This window comes from Panthera tigris, chromosome A2, assembly GCF_018350195.1.
Source record: "Panthera tigris isolate Pti1 chromosome A2, P.tigris_Pti1_mat1.1, whole genome shotgun sequence".
Taxonomy (NCBI): domain Eukaryota; kingdom Metazoa; phylum Chordata; class Mammalia; order Carnivora; family Felidae; genus Panthera; species Panthera tigris.
Genome location: NC_056661.1, coordinates 117836432 through 117857159, shown reverse-complemented (window position 1 = coordinate 117857159; position 20728 = coordinate 117836432). Strand labels below are relative to the sequence as shown.

The 20728-nt window shown below is 48.3% G+C and overlaps 1 non-coding gene across 1 annotated transcript; it reads right to left on the bottom strand.

Moving 5' to 3' along the window:
• Positions 1-10028: 10028 nt before the first annotated feature.
• Positions 10029-10135, bottom strand: LOC122236752. The gene has a single exon (XR_006215004.1). It is a non-coding gene; the product is annotated as a U6 spliceosomal RNA (small nuclear RNA).
• Positions 10136-20728: the final 10593 nt, after the last annotated feature.

The following is a 20728-nucleotide window of genomic DNA, read 5'->3' as shown; positions in this document are numbered from 1 at the left end:
TGGGTTAAATGCTAACTCAAGATCACATGGCCTGTTAGTGGCAGAGGTGCTATTTGAATTTTTAACATTTGTTCATTTTTGAGAGACAGAGCATGAGGTGGGGGGCAGAGAGAGAAGGAGACACAGAATTTGAAGCAGGATCCAGGCTCTAAGCTGTCAGCCCAGAGCCCGATTTGGGGCTCGAACTCACAGACTGCAAGATTATGACCTGAGCTGAAGTCGGACACTTAACCGACTAAGCCACCCGGGAGCCCCGGAGGTGATATTTGAATCCCAGTAGTGGGATGCCAGATGCCTGGCTCCTGCTCACTGGATTCAGCCCCTGCCCGTGGAAGCTAACAGGTCATGACCTGTCATCTCAAAGGATTGATTTAATTTCCAAATGTAACTAAACTAGTCAAAGCCCTAGAATAAAATTACAACGTCACCAGGCATTACTAATAGTAATATTAATAATAACTAACAGTTGGTCTTTTCCCACTCAGGTAACATTTTCACACCCACTGTCCCATTTGATAAAATAGTCCCATCTAATAGGAATAGGAATATTAATATCATCCCCACTTTACAGATGAGGAAGTCAAGATCCAGAGGGGTTAAGTTCCTCCCCCCAAATCACTCAGCTAATGAATGGCAAAGCAAGGAACACCGTTACTCCTTTGGCCATCTTTGTCTTTGTTTCTTATTTTTTCCTTCGGCTCATTCACAAACACTTTCATGCTTTCATGTATCATCATATTAGTCTGTGACACGTCCCCCTCAGTTTAGGCTGCTCCAAAGGACTTCTATGTCCAGCATTTTATTCGCTCCTCCGAAGGTCCCTAATGAGGCAGAAGAGGCCAGCGTTGTTCTTTCCAGTTTCCAGTTGAGGAAGCCAAGATTCCAAGAGTTCAGAGGGCTTGAGTAAGGTCACGGAGCCACAATAGGAATCAAAGTCTCAGACTTTTCATGGGCAAGAGTGAATTTTGTAGAAAATTCCACAGAATGAATGAATCATTCTTACTCCCTGTCCCATCCTTAAAGCCTGACAATGCTAATGGATGCCCAAAGGAAAGGCTGACAATTATGAAAAACTACCAATTTACAAGTATTCAAAACCTAATGTGCTATCAGTGCAACTTTAAAAAAAATTTTTTTTAATGTTTATTTATTTTTGAGAGAGAGAGAGTGAAGGAGGGGCAGAGAGAGAGGGAGACACAGAATCGGAAGCAGCTCCAGGCTCTGAGCTGTCAGCACGGAGCCCGAGGCGGGGCTTGAACTCAAAAACCGTGAGATCATGACCTGAGCCGAAGTCAGATGCTCAACCAACTGAGCCACCCAGGCGCCCCTGCAACTTTTTATTATAATAGACCTAAAGTTGTTTCATAACTTCCATTATTTGGCAATATGTCAACTTTGGAATGTTTTCCTAATTATTCTAGAGTCAGCCTTACTGTTCTTGGAAAGAATTAGAAGAGGAAAGAAAGGTCACTGCTTTAAAAATAGGCATGGAAAGAGCCAAAGGAACCCGGATCCAGGATGTAACTCTGCCCTGGTCTTCGGCCCTGAGGAAGGGGTCTGTACTTTCACAAGCGGCAACAGTCAGGCGATGATTTTCATCTTAAATACAGCCCATCAGCAACTGAAGAACCACATGACCTCCAAAAATTGACCAGTCTTTGGATTCCTTCCTTCCATCACAGCCCTCATTCCCCCCCCCCCCCCCCCCCCGCATAGGCAGCGGAAAAAAGGAAAAGCTCATGTGCTCAGGCTCTAAGGTAAGAGCGTGACAGGCACACGTTCATTCATGTCTCACAGCAATCCCTGGAGGGGAGCATGGGTCTCCCCACTTTATGCGTGAGGAAACTGAGGCAGAGAGAGGTTAAGCAACTGGCCTGCAGTCCCACAGGCCTGAGGTAAACGAGAGCCAAAGGAAAACCCAGGCTTGTAAATATGCAGTTTAACTTCCAATAGCTATAAATCTACTTTCCCTAGGGATGTAAATTCTGAGATCTTATGATCCAGCAGGAAAGGAGCAGCAAGGAGCCGGTCTACAGTGCAGTGAGGCCCGGATTTTGAGTCCAGGAGGGAGAGAGACAGACCCCAGGGACCTTTGGGAAGGTAGAGGATAATCTATAGCTGCGATGAGAACAGAATCCATGGTGGAGGACTGCTCTCAAATTTTCCCAGCCAAGATTTCTGATACTTCAAAGACAGTTGGGGGCAAGGTAGGAGGATGTGCTTGGAAGACAGACAGACCTGAGCTTCAACCTCAACTCTGGCACTTACTGGCCGGTGACCTTGAGCGGACCAAAGCTTCAGGATGTCAGATCTAAGAAACAAGCCACCTGCCTCTCAGAGCAGATTTAAGGAGATACAAAATGGAAGAGGTCTTAGCACAGTGCCTGGCCTCCAGGGGGTCCTCGATGAGAGTAAATTCCCTGTTGTCCCCCCTTGGTAATGCCCCTACTTCACCTCCTGTGTCTGTGATTCTCCTTTCTCAATATTGTACCCTTGGTGAGTGAGAACCAGCGGAGAATGTCAAGTGAAAGGGCATGGCCCAGCGAACCAATAATATGCTTGTGCCCCTCTCCCTGCATGGTGACTGACATTTCCCAGAAATAAATAACTGCATAGCATTCAGGCTTTCATGCATCTGTTGAAGTTCAACAAATATGGCGGTAACTCCATTCACTGGGATCTGGGATAGTGAGAAGAAAATCAAGACACGTCTCGTGTGCTAATGGAATTGTCCCTTCATGGTAGTTTAAAAGCATAGGCAGATGATCCATAAATAATAATAAACGTAGTGGCAGTGTGGTATAATATATAATAGGTAAGTGCACGGACTCAAGTTAGATCGCTTGGGTTCTACTCCGGCTGTGCCGCTCACCGTGCTAGCTGTGTGATGTTGAACAAGTCACTTAACTTCTTTAGGCCTCAGTTTCCTCCTTCGTAAAATGGGGCCATATGAGGTCCAAACGAGTTGGTACGAGTTAGTACCTATAAAGCACTTGAAAGCGTGCCTGGCATATAGTAAGCGTCAATAAACAGTACTGTTATTACGGTGGGGTGTTACTTCCCTGAATGTGAGCCTAAGGGAGTTCTGTGAATCTGGAATGAAAAAGAAGAGGAGGAAGCAAGAGCCCTTTGCCTGGAGCAAGGATACCAGTGAGTGCAACCTGCCTTCGGGGTTTCACTACTGGCTCCACGATGAGTGGGCTTGGAGGAGTCACTGAACCTTCAGGAGCTCCTATTTACTCGCGTGTAAAATGGGTGTGAATAACAGCTGCCTTACCTTCTTCTCGTAGTTATTGCCCCAAATAGAGCCCAATTGCCTGTCAGTTTAGCTTTTGATCTTTGAACTCATAAAGGTTTTCTTCTGCTCATTACGGGGTACGCCCTCCGGGAGGAGCCCCATTTTAAGCCATTACCTGCTCAGTCCTTAGTGACACATCAGCACTTTACCAGTATCCTAGGAATGGGTGAGAGGAGGGCTGGAGACACGACTGAGGACAGGAGGAGAGCAGGAGTTGAGAAAACTTCCAAGACCCCTCACTCCCTGCACATGGTTAACTGAGAAGCATCCTGCCCGGTGCCTTACAGTAATGTCACTGGTTTAATCCCACAAGTCTTGTAAATTGTCGAAGGAGAATGGTCCCTGCCAGTCTCTTTTCTATTGTGAGGGAAGAGAGGAAGTTACGGTCGTGTGGGACTTTCTCCAGTATCTACGGACGTGAATAGCGTAAGCAATGAAAGGAGGGCGCCATGTTGGGCAATTTTTAATGGGACTTTGGGAGATGGAGGGAACGCATTACAAAGAGTTCTCCTTTCTCCAGAGAGCTGACTTAAAGGCACAGCAAATTTGGAGAGCAATATCACCTGAATCCTCCTCACCAGCTTTTCCTCCCAGCTTCTTATTCCTATGCCCAGCAGAAGATTCTGATGCTATTAGTCTTCCTGGTGAAGGTTCCAGGAATCCCCAAAGGACACTTCGGTTTGACTCAATCTAAATAATGTTTACTGCGATCCTACTGTGTGCCCCACCCTGAGCTAGTCACTTGGTAACAGAGTTACTGTGACAGAGACAGCCATCTGCCCTTCTTTCATGATGAAAGAGCATCCAGACTTCAGCCGTCCACGTGGCTTTCAGGTCTGAACACCACATTCTTCTATCTTGCTTGCAACTAGTAGATTTAGGACTAAATTCAGCAGACTAAATGTCAGCAGGAATGTCATATGGCAGCTTCCTTACGAAACAAACCTATATGGCGAATTATGTAACATCGTCACAGAACTTCAGGTTACACTAAACTTTTTTCCAGGCAGGTGGTGAACCAAAGAAAAAGTTGCTAAAGTACCACCAGCGAACTAATGATTTTTGTGTATTATACCTTATGCCACCTATAAGAATTTGTTTTACCTGCGCAGTGATAGCATCTCAGTGAGATATTGTGGAGGGGTTGTGAGGAAGGCAAACGAGAAGTTTCCCGGGAGGTAGAATGACGACGAACAAGCCTTTCTCAGAAGACCAGTTGCAAAAAACAGCCAACTCTTCTGATTCTATTCTGTTCGCAATTTGCTGCGAGACTTTGAGTGAGCTATTAAACATCTTGGACCTTATTAAAAGGGGGTGGTAATTTCACATAGAGTGGGTGTTGCTAAGCCTTCTTGATTTTAAATCCAAACTCAGCCTTTCTCACCAAAAAAAAAAAAAAAAAAAAAGTGTAGCTTTTGTAAGCTGTTCCCTTACTGCTGGGGAGGTAAAAGGATATGTCTGAAGAGCTATTGCAGTTATAAATAGATATTCCATATGCCAACTTAACATAAATGCCTCAAACTTTTATTTCCTTGATGGAGAAACATCAGGATCTCTGGCCTGTTTTACATGCTTTAGCCTTGGGTGGGAAATGCCCCGAAGTAAAATAAGAGGCCATTTCAGAAGTATTCCTCCTTTCCCACACCACTTATTATCTCTAACAACTCATTTTCCATCCACCGTGTTTCCCTGTACTGGTTTTATGGTAGGGGAGTCTCGGGCCCTCTGCTAGTCTAGCCAATTCTTTCTGGCTCCCCAGTGAAACATGGAGGACAAAGCTCAAAATTATGACAGGACTGGCCATGTGATGTGGCTGTTACTTTTCTGGTTTCCATCTACCCTGCAGGTGGCAAGTTTGAAGGTTTGGGGAAATTCCCTGACGGCTGAGATGCACCAATTTCCAATGGGACCAGATTAGCACATTCAACTATAATTGCCATCGTACTGGCAAGGTCAATTTTCAGGCTGTGCATGAGGATGAGAACAGCTACCCACAGGTCTGTAAAGTTTCATACACAAGAAACCAGCACCTGAAAACTGAAACTAAGATGCATGTCAGCCCCTATGGATTACTCTCTCCATTCCATAGGTATAGATGGAGGCAAGAGATGTTTGGCTGGTCTGACCAATGACTACTAGGTCGAAAGCCCAAGAGCCCAGGTAAGAGTTACGTGCAACATCTATGGCCAATGGCTATACTGTATTGAGGCCCCGGGCAGCCCAGAAAATTGGCCAGTGGTTCAGGAAGGTGGGCTCTAGACCCATTCTTGCCATCCCCTGGCTGGGTGACCTTGGATAAGTCGTTTCACTCTTATGGGCCCTCATCAGTGGATAGAGTACCAATCCCACTGGGATTGTTCCCACCCCACACTGGGAGACCTTAGCCAACTCACAGCCTGGAGTATCAGAGGAAGCTAAAGGGATTTCTTTTCTTTTCTTTTTTTTTAATGTTTTACTTATTTTTGAGAGAGAGGGAAACCGAGAATCCCAAGCAGGCTCCATGTCAGCACAGAGCCTGACATGGGGCTTGAACTCATGAACCCTGAGATCATGACCTGAGCCGAAGTCAGATGCCTACCACCTGAGCCACCCAGGCGCCCCAAGGGATTTGTTTTCTAGGGTGTCCCCATTATGGTATTCTGCAACTCCACCAAGGACACACACTAATGCCTATGGGGGCAGCCTGGTAGTAGTGATGAGAAAGATGTCCTTGATCATGTTAGGAAATGGAGAAGACTGGATGACAGATTCTCAGCTCCAGAACTGATTGTGTTGCCAGATACTTCGTTTTCAAATGGTGTCACGTGTTGGCAACTAATGTGAATTGTTATAAAATTCTGTCTTGGCCAATGACTCGAGTCCAGAAGTGGCCTACTAGGTCAATTGTGGAATCTTCTGCAGCCCACTGACCCGAGGAAGAGTCAAACTAGGTGGGGACCTGGTAGGGGGGAGTGGTGGGTGCAGTGTCCCCTACTTGGAGAACACAGATGATCCTGGCCAGAGGTGGGCTGGCGAGTCTGAACGGCACCACGCTGCCGCTCCTACCCCAGCTGCAGTTTCCCCAGCGCACCTGAAACGGCCTAGGTCGGCCGGTGGCCGGGGGACCGGGGCTGGGGGCGGGAGGAGTGCTGGGGAGAGGTATTTTCCTCTACCAGAGGCGGGGCCTTATTCTCCACCCAAAGATGCGCCTGCCGGTCGCAGGCAGAAAAGGAATGTGTTGTGGGCAGGCACTGAACCATCGCGGTGTCAGGCGTCGGCTGTGGGTCCCCTGCCTCGTGGGTGCAGCCAAACCCGAGACGCCGAGACGCGCGGGGATGCACTTTGCAAACACCAATGCGGGCAGGTGCGGGGTGGCGCCGCGCGCGCGCGAGCGGGGCGGCTCCCGGCGGCTCCGGCGGTTCCGGCAGCGCGCGCGGCCCAACCTGCCCAGAAACCCCAGAGCGCGCGGCTGGCGGGCGGCTGGCGGGCGGCTGGCGGACGACTCGCGTCGCGGGCGTGACGGTGGCAGGGCGGGCGGGGGGCCTGCGTGCAGCCGGGAAATGCCCTGAAACGAACGGTGCGTATTTGTTGGGAGGAAATTCGATCCTTGAGCCCTTTCCTGCCTGGGCTTAAAAATGGATTCTCCATCTGCTGTGAAAGCCTCGGGCTCCGGGCGGCGGTATCCGGCTCCTGGGAGTCCTGGGGGGCCCTCGCTCCACCTGCCACTCGGCTCTGACACACATTAGCGCTCGCTGACGTTGGTGTCCCTTTCAAAGCCCCCCTCACCTATTCCAGCCAAGCCCAGAGGAGGTGATGCTCTGTCAAGTTCAAAGAAAGAAGCCAGTTTTCTGTATAATCCAGAGTTCTGTTTGTCCAAAAGAACTTTGAAGATGGAAAAACAAACAAAAAACAGACAAAACCTCTTCGGAGGCAATTTTGCCATTTATGAATTTACAGGTGTTATTTCGTTTGTCCCCTCAATCTCACGTTTGGAATTTTTTCCTACGCGATGCACTAAAAAAAATGTTTACTACGTCATTTTTGTGATGATGAAAAAGTGGGAACAACCCACCTGTTCATCAATATATAGAGATAAAATGGTTGAATATATAGTGCGTTTACATACCCAGAAATACTCTATAGAAGAGATCTGTGTTCACAAGCAAATGAGTCTAAGCTTATGTTAAATGAAAAAAAGTAAGTTATGAAAGTAAATATGGTATGATTCCACATTCATTAAAATGCAGAAAGAGATTGTAAGTAAATGTCTACAGCTCACTTGGATATGATTAATGACTTCTTATTTCATAGATGGTTATATAGGATATATATATATATATATATATATATATATATATATATATATATTTGGAGAAATATATACCCAACTGTTATGGCTTATCTTTGGGGTGATCCTGAGAGGGAGGTATGTGGAACATTAACTTCCCATATTATATATTTAAAAGAAAGTTTGATTTCTTTTAAAATAAGCATGCATTAGTTTTGTATTTCCCACACACTGAAAACAATAAAGATTTTTAAAAATCATACCCCTTCCCACACTCAGACTACCAGATTGTTATCACTTGTCCAGTCCTGCCTGATCTTTTCATTACTATGTTAACTTTCCCTTCAACCTCCTCTCATCCCTGTACAGCATCCAAGAGACTTGAATTCCTTTCATTTCAACTTACAAATTGCCTGTTTCATGTGTGCAGTTTTTAAAATCTTTTAAATTGAAAGAAGTGAGACTATTACTTCCACTTTAGCTACCCGTACTTTTCAAACAACAAGATTAGGTGTGGGGGTTTTTTTTTGTTTTGTTTTCGTTTGTTTGTTTGTTTGCCCTTGAAAGCATTGCAGTTGTGAATCCATTACTTCTCAAGTTCTGTGTGGATATGGCACATATTCTCTCTCAATGCAGCCAACCATGAGAGATCTTTAAAACACAGTTCTTGTTTCTATTTAATCCAGAAAAGTGTTATCCTCTGTGGAGGAAATACCACTGAAAAGTTGAGCGGGGGGGGGGGGGGGCACCTGGGTGGCTCAGGCGGTTGAGCGTCCGACTTTGGCTCAGGTCATGATCTCACAGTTTGGGTAGTGGGTTCCAGCCCAAGTCGGGCTGTGTGCTGACAGCTCAGAGCCTGGAGCCTGCTTCAAATTCTGTGTCTCCCTCTCTCTCTGCACCTCCCCCCTCACACTCTGTCTCTCTCTCTCTCTCAAAAATAAATAAACATTAAACAATTTTTAAAAAAGAGAAGAAAAGAAGAGTTGAGCAGGATTTGACAGGACAGGAATTGGAGTGGGAAGGGCACTGTTGGTTGAAGGAGGGACACCGTGAGAGGCTGGGAGAGGGGAATGTGACCATGGGCTGGATTCTGGGATTGTTTAGTCTGAATGTTGTCTCAGAAACATGAGCTCAATTCATACTATGGGAAACAAGTACAGCCACACTTTAAACATGCAGAAATGAAGGAGTTGTCAGGCCTTTTTAAATATTCATCTAAAAAAAATGGCACCCAGCAGCATTAAACTGAGAGGGTCCACGCCCACCAACATGTGTGATATGGTTCTTATTTACATAAGATTTATTTACATAAATCAACATCACATTTCCTTAGGCAAAGGTCTCAGAATATTCCAGAATCACACACACACCCCTCAACTTTTGCTCAGAACCCTGATGTCCTTCTCCTCCCTTTCATATGCACTAAAAGCATCATTGTAAAATGCAGGTGTTCTGGAACAAACTACCTGGGTTCTGATCTTGACTGCCATATATTAGCTTATGACTTTGGTCAAGTTATTTAACTCTTATGTGTTTCAAGTTTATGACCCCTGAAATGGGGATAATAATACTCATTTTATAATATGTTATGCAGTGTAAACAAGATGATGTGTATACAGCTTTTAGAACAGTAAGCTTTTTAGAATACTAAGAAAGCTGTAGAATATAAAGCTTGTTCTTTTTATTTATTTATTATTTTAAGTTGGCTCCATGCCCCATGTGGGGCTCAAACTCACAACCCTGATATCAAGAGTTGTAGGCTCCACTGAGGCAGCCAGCCACCCCAAGAATATAAAGGCTTTTATAATACTAAAAGTTGAATAACAGTCTCAATTACTACTTTTTTACACACACACACCCCCAAAAAAGCTTATTCTTCCACATTCTCCCTTCCTTAAGATACTGCCATCTCTCCATTCTCCAAATTGTCTTTGTCCCATCCCTTTTTCATGAAGATTCTAACAGTAGCTCCACCCCCCCACCCTCCCCCACCCCCTTTGCCTTCTCTCTTCTACCCAGTGGGAGGCAAAGACTGGGCCATAGTCTAAAGAACATCTAATTGAATACCTGGAGTCTGTTCTTCCCTTCTTCTGTGACAGTTTCTGAGTTTTTAAAACAACTTTATTCACACATATTTTATATATCATAAAACTCACAGGGCGCCTGGGTAGCTCAGTCGGTTAAGTGTCTGAATTTGATTCAGGTCATGATCTCACGGTTTGTGAGTTCGAGCCCCGCGTCAGGCTCTATGCTGACAGCTCAGAGCCTGGAGGCTGCTTCGGATTCTGTGTCTCCTTCTCTGCTCCTACTCTCTCTCTCTCTCTCTCTCTCAAATATAAATAAACATTAAAAAATTTAAAAAAAAACTCTTCCAAAAAAACCCCACTCGTTTTAGGTGTACAAATCAGTGATTTTTAGTTACTTTACCTAGTGATGCAATCATCAAAATAAATCCTTTTTTTTTTAAATACAGAACATGTCATGAATTTGCACATCATCCTTGTGCAGGGGCCATGCTAATCTTCTCTCTTCCATTCCAATTTTAGTATATGTGCTGCCAAAGCGAGCACAAAATAAATCAGTTTTAGATCATTTGTATACCCCCCCCACCATAGGATCTCTTATGCCCTTTTACAGTTAATCTCCCTTCCCACCTCCAGCTTGAGGCAATCATAAATCTGCTGTTTGTTTTTATAAATTTGCCCTTTCTGGGCATTGTAGATATATGGAATCATACCATAGGTGGTCTCTCATGTCTAACTTCTTTTACTCAGCATAATTTTTCAGATTTATCCATGATACAGCATATATTAGTAGTTCACTACTTTCTGTCAGCCGTCAAGTCAGAATGACTTCTGCCATGTCTGCAAGAATTAGATTACATGAACATATTGGTAATATATAATTAAACCTAACTGTTATTACACCTGCAATGCTCTAAGCACTGGCTAAGTGCTTTATTTGCATCATAGAATTTAAACTTCACAACAGCCTATGGGCTAACTAGATGATACTATCATATACATTTTTAAGTCAAGGACACAAGTATAGAAATGTGAACAAGAGTTGCCTGAGGTCACAAAGCAAGTGAGTGGCGGGGGGCGGGGGGGGGGGACTCAAATCTAAGTCTGTGTGACTCTAGGGCCAAAGCCAAAGTCACCGTCAAAATTAACGAAGGGTTTTGGGTTCCATACCCGTCCATCGTCACAGAAACAGAACCCAGGGAAAGCATTCACGTTAAAGTCCACCAAACAGTTGGAGAAATGGTCTGCTTTGTCAACTGTAAATCCCCACTTGTATGTAAGGAACTGTTACCCCATCATTTTCTCCATACCGGATGCTGCTCCTGTTCTGGGGACATCTGACTCCTTTGGGAAAGAGCTGGTGTCATGAAGGACGCAGTTCTATAGATAGAGATTTCTAATGTTTGAAGAGATTTTCCTGGGCACTGTCCTAAGGCATCCCCAGGCCAGGCAGCTCAGGAAAACAGGTTGGACCTTCCCCCATCACCCCCTCTGGCAGGAAATGAACATGCAGGGAAAAAACCCCTTAAGATCCGTGCCTCCCACTGTTAACAGTTTGTAGGTTGGAACTCATGGCCGAGCATGGTAACAATGAAGGTGGGCCATTCTAATCTACCATCCCGTGGAAACTGAGGTTCTGCTCAGTAGGAAGATTCTGCTGCTACAGGCAGAAACACTCTTCTCTGAAGGATTTCTAAAGAAGCCTCCAGTTCTTATTTAAAGCCATAGAACCTCTGTGAGGTTTTGTGATGAATCCCAGGCCCCACATGTATGAGGAGCCTCAGACTGGAGACATTCACTTTCAAACATGTGTTATTATTATAAATTCATGAATAACATTGGTTTTAGTAATAATAAATACTACAATAAGTCATGCTTCCAATCTGTCCTAGTATTTCTGAATAATATTTAACCACCCTCACTAGTCGCAGAAGGAAGGGTCCTCAGAGGGAAAGGTCTCATTCCACCAAGGGACCCCAGGGATCACAGGAGGTGCCTACGTGGTCTGGGAAGGGGTGGGCGTGAGAACCCAGGTTTTCAGTCCCTTGAAAAGATCCAGGAAAAGCAAGCACTCCCACAAATCCTGTTCTGGCTCAACAGCAACTAACTTAAGTAATGGAGCCTCTTATTAATAGCACTCCACTGGTCGGGTACAATGCCCTTCCGGCATCATTTATTTGTTGAATGAGAAGAACAATTTGTGGCTGTTTGATGTCAGGGTAGCGGCTCCCCTTGGCGGGGTAGTGAGATCCTGTGTTTTGCTACTTGAGCTGTTGCTGATTTCGCAGGTGTGTTCACTTTGTGATATTTTGTGGATTTTAGCCACTTCGGGGTACATAATATTACAACAAAACTTATCCAAAAAGACACGAATAAAGAGAAATATTTTAGAATGAAAGAGCCTAGAAATATTTTAGAATGAAGAGGCGGAGCCTGTCATGTAGTAGGTGGATATCACATGAGTGTTTATCTAATGAATGATCTCATTCGATCCGATCGCGTGGGGCAAGCAAACGCCTAGAGTACTGTTACTGTTGTCACTATCAACCTTTCTTAGCAGATTACAAGTTCACGCCTCTGCTCCGGTCCCGCGGTTGGTTAAGTCGCAGAGCCCGGAGCCTCCGTTCTTCTCCGGAGCAGAACAGGAAGAGAAGAGGGTGGGTCACTGCCCCATTTCGACTTGGCCGCCACGCGGGCTGCCGAGGCCCTGGGCGAGGAGGCCGAGGAGGCCGGGCGGGCCGAGCGAGCTGCGGGGACGCGATCGGCCCGGAGGAGGCCTCGCCACGCCTCCTCCCGGCTCGCGGGGTCCCCGCCGCCGTCTCTGGGGCTTCAGGTTCATTCTCGAGGTCGCTTGGCCGGCCCCGCCTGTCCTCCCGGCAGGGTCCGTCCATCCGTCCACCGGTGTCTTCACTGTCTCCCACCGACCTTCACACTCTAGTCCCTCCCCTACCCTGAGCAACGGTGCCGCGGGACCTACCCCGGAAAAAGCACCCAATTTACCATCGCTCCTGGATATCTTCCCCAACTGGAGATGGCGGCGGGAGGAAGCACAGAACTGTGAGAACAATACAGCCTTTTCTCACGCGGACCACAAAGAAAGCCTCCCACCCCGGGCTCCCCGTTACCTGGACTTAAGGCACAAGCTCGCCTGCAGACCTGGCACAGAGTAACCGATCGAGTCGCACAGATCCTGGCCTCTGCCACCCAGCTGTGGGACCTCGCAGAAGTCACTCATTCTATGCCTGGGTTTCCTCACCTGCAAAATTAGAATAACAACAATGCCCAACCCATAGGGGTGTTGTGAGGGCTGAATGAGAGAGGCTTTGCAAAGCACAGCATCCAACATAGTGGGTGCTGGACAATACTTCCCTTACCTTCCCCTCCCCTTCAGCCAAACTATGTTCCCAACGTTTCTCTCGCATCTCCCGCGGAGAAAATCCCTCGCTCTGCCCGCCGGGGTCAGGGACATCCTGTGGGACCAGGACGAGTACCTCAGCTTCCTTGCTGTCTGCCCCCACGGGACCCCCACGCTTGAGCATGCTGTTCATACTGATCCATCCCTGGGTTCTCATCTCCGCCCCCAGTGCCATCACTCAGTTGTGCCACCCCACCGTTCTCTCACACACAGACCCACACGAGCACGCAATTCCAGACTGTTAATGCTGCTGAGGGTAAGTACCGCCTCGCTCCTGTTAAATGCCAAGTGCTGCCTAGCACGGGCCTTGCTGACTCAATAAATGTCTGTTCCCAGGCAGTAGGTGCAGAAGGTCTCTCCACCTCCAGCCTCCCCCTTCCAACCCCCCCCTACTGCCCCTCCCCCCATTCCTGCAGCTGCTGGTGCTAAAGACTAAGCCTCCACCCCCTCCCCCCAACTCAGAAGCCATATTCACCCTAGCCGTGGTGACAGGTTGATGACTCCTATAACAGGCCCCTTTCCTCCTCTGGGGGGTTCCTGCCTGCATGGAGTCTGGTGGAGGGGCCACCAGCAGGGCCGGAAACCTGGGGAGAACGTCTCTGGCTGCCACTGATTTCTGTTACTAGACTTGATGTTTTTCTACAATTACAACCTTCCCTCCTTCATTATGTCTCCTGTGTTCCCGAGGTAGTAAATACTGGGGTTATGCATTACACTACCCATAACTTACTTTCAATACTCAGAGAAGGCTTCTATTAATTGACCCACTGTTGACAGAGAATCTGGCTCTGAAGTTCAGAGTGAGGCTTCTAGAGCGATGGCTATCCGCTGAGCACAGCGATGCCCACCTCGCCAACTTTTGTCCTCTGGACCACTGTCTCTACCTGGCACGCTAACAAGAGGCAGGAGAGATTAGCTGCTGAAAATACCCAATGTCTGGGTTCAATCCTAGTGTTGCCCCTTACTAACCGGACGATCTTGGGCAAGTTACCAAACCTGACTGTGCCTTTGTTTCCCCATCTCTGCAATGGAAATGATGGTAATAATAGTTCCTAGAGTTGCTAAGCAGATTAAGTGAGTTATTGTTTGTAAAGCGATTAGCACTCTGTAAGCGCTCAATCAGTGATTTTTGTCAAGCACCTAAAGCTTAATACATCTGAGACCCTGACTCCTAAAGATGCCTAGCAACTTCTAGGTGGTTATAATCTGTTCTAGAGGAGAGACTCAGGATCACCCAATTTAACCCTATTCTTATTATCGATTTTCTAGCCTGAAAGAATTATCCTTAGAATTAACCAATTGCCCTCAATCTTTACTTTTCTTCATTTGTGTTGTATGTATGTAGACACATTCTGGAAGGAAAATTCAAAGGAAAGAGAAAGGGAGGAAGGAAGGGAGGGAGGAAGGAAAGAGGGGAGGAAAAAAAGGAGGGAAGGAGGATTTGGTTGAGATGGCTGGACTGTGGTCAACATCTTTTTTTATTATTTTCCATCAGCATGATGGAATAATAATGCCAAATGTTCAATAAATTATGCCAAACTCATACTTTTCTGGACCTTACACTTCCCAGAAAATCTAGGCGAGAAGAGGTTGCTCAGAGTCAGATTGGCCAAGTCTAAGAGCTGGAGGAAAGAGATGACTACAGAGCTATAGGGCCACTTACTGGATCAGAATCAGCCTAAGAGTATCCTAAAGGCCAACTCTCACCTCAACATTTAAGATGGGCTCTCTATTCCCTGAAAATCAGCTCAGGTTGTACAAAAGCTTAGCCATTTCCCACTCCAAGACTACGTATGCTAAGGAAGGAACTTTCTTCTACTCAAGGCTGCAGGAAAAAGTGAGTGTCCTGGATCCCCCTCCCCCAGCATCTATGCTAAATACACACACACATACACACACACACACACACACACACACACACACCCTAGTTTCAGTGAGTCTAAAGGTCTGGATTATGTGCCTTGGAAACTACATGTTTGTCCAAACGCTTCATGCAGGTATCGCGATGGAGGTTTAAGACAGCCCTTAAAAAGGTGTTCATGATCCAAATGGCCCAAGGGGTCAAAGAAGAAGTAGTCTCCCATCCTGGTCCCCTAGCTCCCTGAAACCCCACAAAGACCATTTTGAGCAAAGCATTCCCCTTTTTCCTCAGAAATGCCTGCACCATAGAGACCCAAACTGGTCGTTCTCGACCGGGGGCAGTTGTGGCCCTCAGGGGACATTCGCCAATGTCGGGAGACAGTTTGGATTGTCACAACTGGGGTAGGCGCTACTGGCATCTAGTGGATAGAGGCCAGAGATGCTGCTGAAGGTTCTACAGTGCACGGGGCAGCCCCCGCAGCAAAGAATTATCCAGCCCAAAATGTCAATAGTGTCTAGGTCGAGAGATCCTGACATAAACCAAACTCCCACTGCCTCAAAGGAAATAAGGTCTCAGAATTCCTCCAGCTTCTTAAGCAGAGAGCCAGCGAGAGCATCAGGAGGGGAGCTCCAGAGAACCCTTTCTCAGGCCCCACACTAAGAATGGGGAGGTCCCAGCAGAGCCTTCCTCCTTCTGCTTTGCCTCCAGAACACAAAACCCTGGCATCTGAAAAGATTAAATAAAACCCATGATTCCCAGCCCCTCAGGCTGCATAACCCTGCCCCTCATATCCTATTTCCCTCCTGCACCCCCTCAGTCTTGGAACACAGTTGGAAATTCAAATTGCAATCTTTACTGTCCAGCCCTCAAAGGCTCGGCCTGCTTCCTCTCCCAGGGACAAAAATCTCCTCAACATCCTGCCTCCCTTTGAGATGAACCCCCCAACCCTGCCTCTTTCACCAACTGTAAGTTGCTCTTCCCCACCTCCCTCTACCCAGCCTTCTCTTTCTAATTAAACCACATCCAGGGTGTCGGGAGGGAAGGGGAAAGGATCCGAAGACTTCCGTGCTGCAGGTTCTGGGGGCCTACAGCCTCATGTTTTTTTGTGAGGTGCCAACCACACTGTGATCATTAAACCCCACAGTGGTGGGGGGATTTTCTCGTTGCTGTTAACCTGGGAACCAGCTACATCTTGTTTATCAGACTCGTTTTAATTCAGCTTGGTCAGGTTCCAAGTGTTGAGGTGGAGATTAAAGGCAACTGAAGAATCCAATTAGCCGCCCAGTCTTCTTTAAGCCAAAAAATCAGGTCACAAACTAGATCAAAGTGAAATTATTTCTCGACAGCTCTGTTCATTAAGGAAGGGCGGGAGCTCACACTGCTAAACTGGGCTCATTACTGGGATTGGCATTTTAAATACAATATCTCCCCCAAATTACATGTTTCAGAGGTCGGAGGGAGAAACCGAGATTATCTTACGTGAAGTCTCTCGTTGGCTAATAGAAAACAGAAAGTCGAAGAATGAGCATATAACTTCTAGGAAAAGAATTAAACGAGGCCCCAATTTTCCTGGGCCGGAAAACCAAATCTGGAAACTGGAATTGGCAGCAATCACTCCCAACCAGAGAATTCCTCCTCCAGGGAATCTAGAGAGCTGAGAAATCGAAATTTTCCAGGTGGCTCTATTCACCCATTTTCCTGAGAGCCCTCCCCTTCCCCCCCCCCCCCCCCCCCCCCCCCCCCGCCTGGGTGCAGCTGCAAGGGAGGCCCCCTGGCAGCCCGGCCTAGCCTTCCCCCAGCCACGGGACCCAGGCAGACTTTGAAGAGAAACCACTCACTGTTTCTGGATTCTGGGTCCCAGGCAGAGTCATTTCCAGCAGCAAGAGACTCCCCCTGGACCTTTCTGAGTTTCTGTGGGCTCTTTTGAGGGGCCTGGAGAACAGAAGAGGAGGAGAAGAAGGAAGGCCCTCATCAGATTCACTTCCCAGAGGGAGGATCAAATATAGGACTGCTTGGAGGACATTTAGAACCCCTGAATCTACATGAGAGAAAGACGGAAAGATTACATTCAGGAGAGCAGTAACAGGACACATACTCTCCTTCTGTGAGCACTGATTTCGAACAGAGCCAGGACATCTGCAGAAACAGTGGCCTTTCCCCCCATATCCCCTTCAGCTTGCAAAATTCTGCTTAGCTTCTCAGGCAACCGGGAACCTCTGGGTTACAGAACGGCATTTTTTTAAGGTCCTCCAGGCCACAAGCGTGGGGGACACGGAATGTGGCTAAAAGTTCTTTTGGGGTCTTTGGCTGGTAGTCACTCCCCGGGGGTCTCTGAAATCTAAACCCCGAGTGAGACCCTTCCTCAAACTTCCCAGTCTCTCTTTCCCCTCCAAGCAGGGCCTGGGAGCAAAGCCACTAGTACATGGGGGCCTGGCTGGGGGGGTGGGGAGTTAAGAGAAGGGTAAGGGAGACACAGAAGGGAGGAAGAACAGTGAAAGGGAGTCGGAAAGCTTTAGTCTGCACCTCTTGCCAGGGTGTTGCTGTCCCCCAATTTCTGGCTGCTGCTAGCTAACCAGCTGCCTCCTCCAGGTCTGGGAGCCTTGGCATCCAAGGCTTGGAGTTTAATTTGGGGCTGAAGCCACCCAAGACCCCCACTAGGCTTTCCCTCTCCCGTTCATTTCCTGCAGCCGGAGCCCGCGCCCTCAAGGGGGAGGTGGGGAGCACACATTTCAGGGAACCTCTCCCACCATTGGTAGGTAACTGTCGTCCAGAGGGATTCTCCTTGGATGATGCACTTGGAGCAGGAACAAATCCCGTCTGGCAGGTTTTGTTTTTCTTCTGTGTATTCCCCTCCCCGGGATTATGTCATCCTCCCGGATCCTTCCACACCCGCCCTTTCTCCATGCCCTGGAGCCGGCAACAAGCGCTGCCAGACTTCAGAAAATGCACCCCGGATCCCACACAGATAGTCTTAAGTGCCCCTCAACGCGAAATGATCGCCAGATTGTTGTGTTGTGTTTTGTTTATCAGTGGCCTAAAATGAGTTTCCAAATGTGGTCATCTCCTAAGGAGAAAGGAGAGCGGACAGGCCTACCTCGCGCTAGCGCGAGCCCAGACCCGCTGATTTCCGTAGGGGAGTCTGCGGGCCTCCAGGAAAGGAGCCCTGGCCCGGGCGGGCACCCGCAGCAGCCCCTGACCAGCCTCGCAGCAGGGTTTTCTCTTCCGGGGATCGGGGATCGGGGAGACCTCTGAGCCAGAGTCCCCCTCGGTCTGCTACACCCACCGGCTGAGCGTTGCCCCTGCACCGCACCGCGCGTCCTTGTTTTTGTTGTCCTAAAAGCCTGAGCTGAAACGGAAATTTGGGAAGGTGAGAGTTGCTTTGGGGCACACGTACGCCTTTGTCCCTCAGGGGGCCGGCCGCGGCCCGGACTGCTGTCCCTGCACTGGTCACTCTCACTCGGCGGGCGGAGCCGCTGCCCGAATTCGGGACCGAGGTGTATGCGTCGCAGGGTGGGAGTGGGAGGTGCCAGCACAAGACCTTACAAGGTTCCCAGAGAGCCCCTGTCGCAGGCCTTCGCCCCGGTGGGGGCGGGGAGCGCTGGACCTGCCCCTGGGCGCGGACGTGCTGGCCCGGGGGTGGAGGCGGGAGGTCCCCCCCGTCCCAGCTGTTCTTCTGGCCCCTTAGCACATGGGACTCAAAATAGCAAGTTCACCCCGGGTCAGCCCAGTGAGAGCCGACCCTGCAGCCCGCCCCAGTAAAGGCTCGGCCTGCGCCGTTCGCCTTTCGAGAACTGCTCCAAGGCCCAGGGCCTCGGCCTAGCGGTGGCATTTCAACCCGGAGCAAACTCGGAGTGGGGACTGCGGGTGCGCGGACCGGCGCCCTGATGGGTAGGTGGGGAGGGTGCCGAAAGACCTGAGCGGCCGCAAAGGGTGGGAGGGCCAGACTCTGCCCGAGGTGCGGGCTGCCCGAAGCCGCGAGGGCCCCAGGCCACCAGCCCCAGCCGCCTCCCAGCGCCAGGCCCGGCCTTGGAGGGCCACGGGCTCTGCGGACCCGCGCGGGGTGGGGGCAGTTGTGCTGCGCTCCTCCGCCGGCGCCTTCTCTCTGGCGCGCCCGCGAACCTGGCACACAAGTGGCCCCATAGACACTTCGAACAATACGGGAGGGAAATCAGAGAGAGAGAGAGAGAGAAAGCAAGCTAGAAGCCGGTTTGTCCGCCTAAGCTCTACGAGTGATTCTGAAACTTTTCCTGGCTTCTCGTAAAGGTGGCCCGTAAAGGTGGCCGGGCCGTTTACAGTAAGAGCAGAATAATGTTTGTGACTGTGCGACATAATTATCTCCAGATTTGCCTCTCCCCCGCTCGCAGCTACGGTTTTCACCAGCGAAAGCGGCTAATGCATTTGCACACATTAAACATCTTGAACGCATAATTACAGGCTGCAGACAGGCGGGACAATAAAATATCTCGGCTCGATATTTTTGGAAGCCTTTTGCGACTGTGCCTGGAATAAATAATCGCTTTCTATGTCCTCGGCCATCTAACTACAGCCACCGTTATTTCAGAACACCCCTGCTCCACCCCCGCCTGTTTTTGAGCTTTTGGGGGGGGGTGGTAGAGGGGAGCCAGGCGGGACGATATGGCCACCTGGAAAAGTCTCCCGGGCCTCTCGGGGTCTGCTGCGGGGTGCGCCTGGGCAGGGGTGACTGGAATAAGGGAAAGAAAATATATTCCGAGCCCCGGAGGCCGCCTTCCTCATTAGAGGGATGCGAGAGGGGCCATCTAGGCCTCACAGCCTCTGAGCACAGTGCCCTCCCCGTCTCTCCCTACTCAAAAGCTAAAGAATTTGAAGAAGGCACAGATTGCGGGTATTCCTGTCTCACCACCCTGAGGAGAGCATCTCTAGACTGATACCTGAGAAACGTGCTGGAAAAGAAATGGCTTTCTACGGAAGCAGCAAGACCAGGAGGAGGAAACTGGGAGCGGTTATGTTCTCCCATGGAGGCCTGGGACGTTCTACCTTCCCTTGAGTCTTACTTGCCTTGTCTGTAAAATGGAGAGATTATAATAACCCCGGGACCTACTTCACAGGTCGTTATGAGGAAGCACTTAAAAAAATTTTTTTTATTGCCATATAACTTACATATAGCAAAGCATAAAAATCTTAAGCACCTAGCTCGCTGAATTTTTATATGTGTATACACTTGTGTAACTACTACCCAGATCAAGATACAGAGCATTAGTAGCCCCCAAAAGGCTCCATGAAGAAGTACTTTTAAAACTAACTTTAGTTAGTGATAATATTACTATCCCTAACTCAAGAAGTCAACACCCCAGTAGACTATGTGGGGCTTCTTGGTACTTGAGGACGGGAATTGACAAACCAAATATACATATGCAGGATATTTGCAATTCACAACATGACCAGGAGCTGTGGGAATAAATCTCTAGCCCAAAGGAGCACGTAGGGCCCTTGTACTCAGACACTCGAGGGTTGGGGAAAAATTTATGACCAGGCTTTAATTCACTTTGAGACAATGGAGTTCTCTTGCTATGAACAGCTGGACTTTATACACTGGGTTGGCATATTCATTTCCAGGTTAGGGTGAAACTAGCTTCTTTCCAGAAGATGGAAATCTGAGTGGATGTCTATGAAGCTACGTTCTAAGCTCTGAGGTGCTTAGTGACTTATTTCAATGTCTGCCCCCAATCCAAGTCTGGGTCTGATGTGTGGAGGGAATCCCCCAGAGGAATGTTTGGCCATGAAATAATCAATTGGGGCACTCCGTTTTCTGAAGAGTTTACCCCAGTGGATAACACATAACATTGGCCCACGTTACAAATAATATTAAAAACTTGTACAGCAA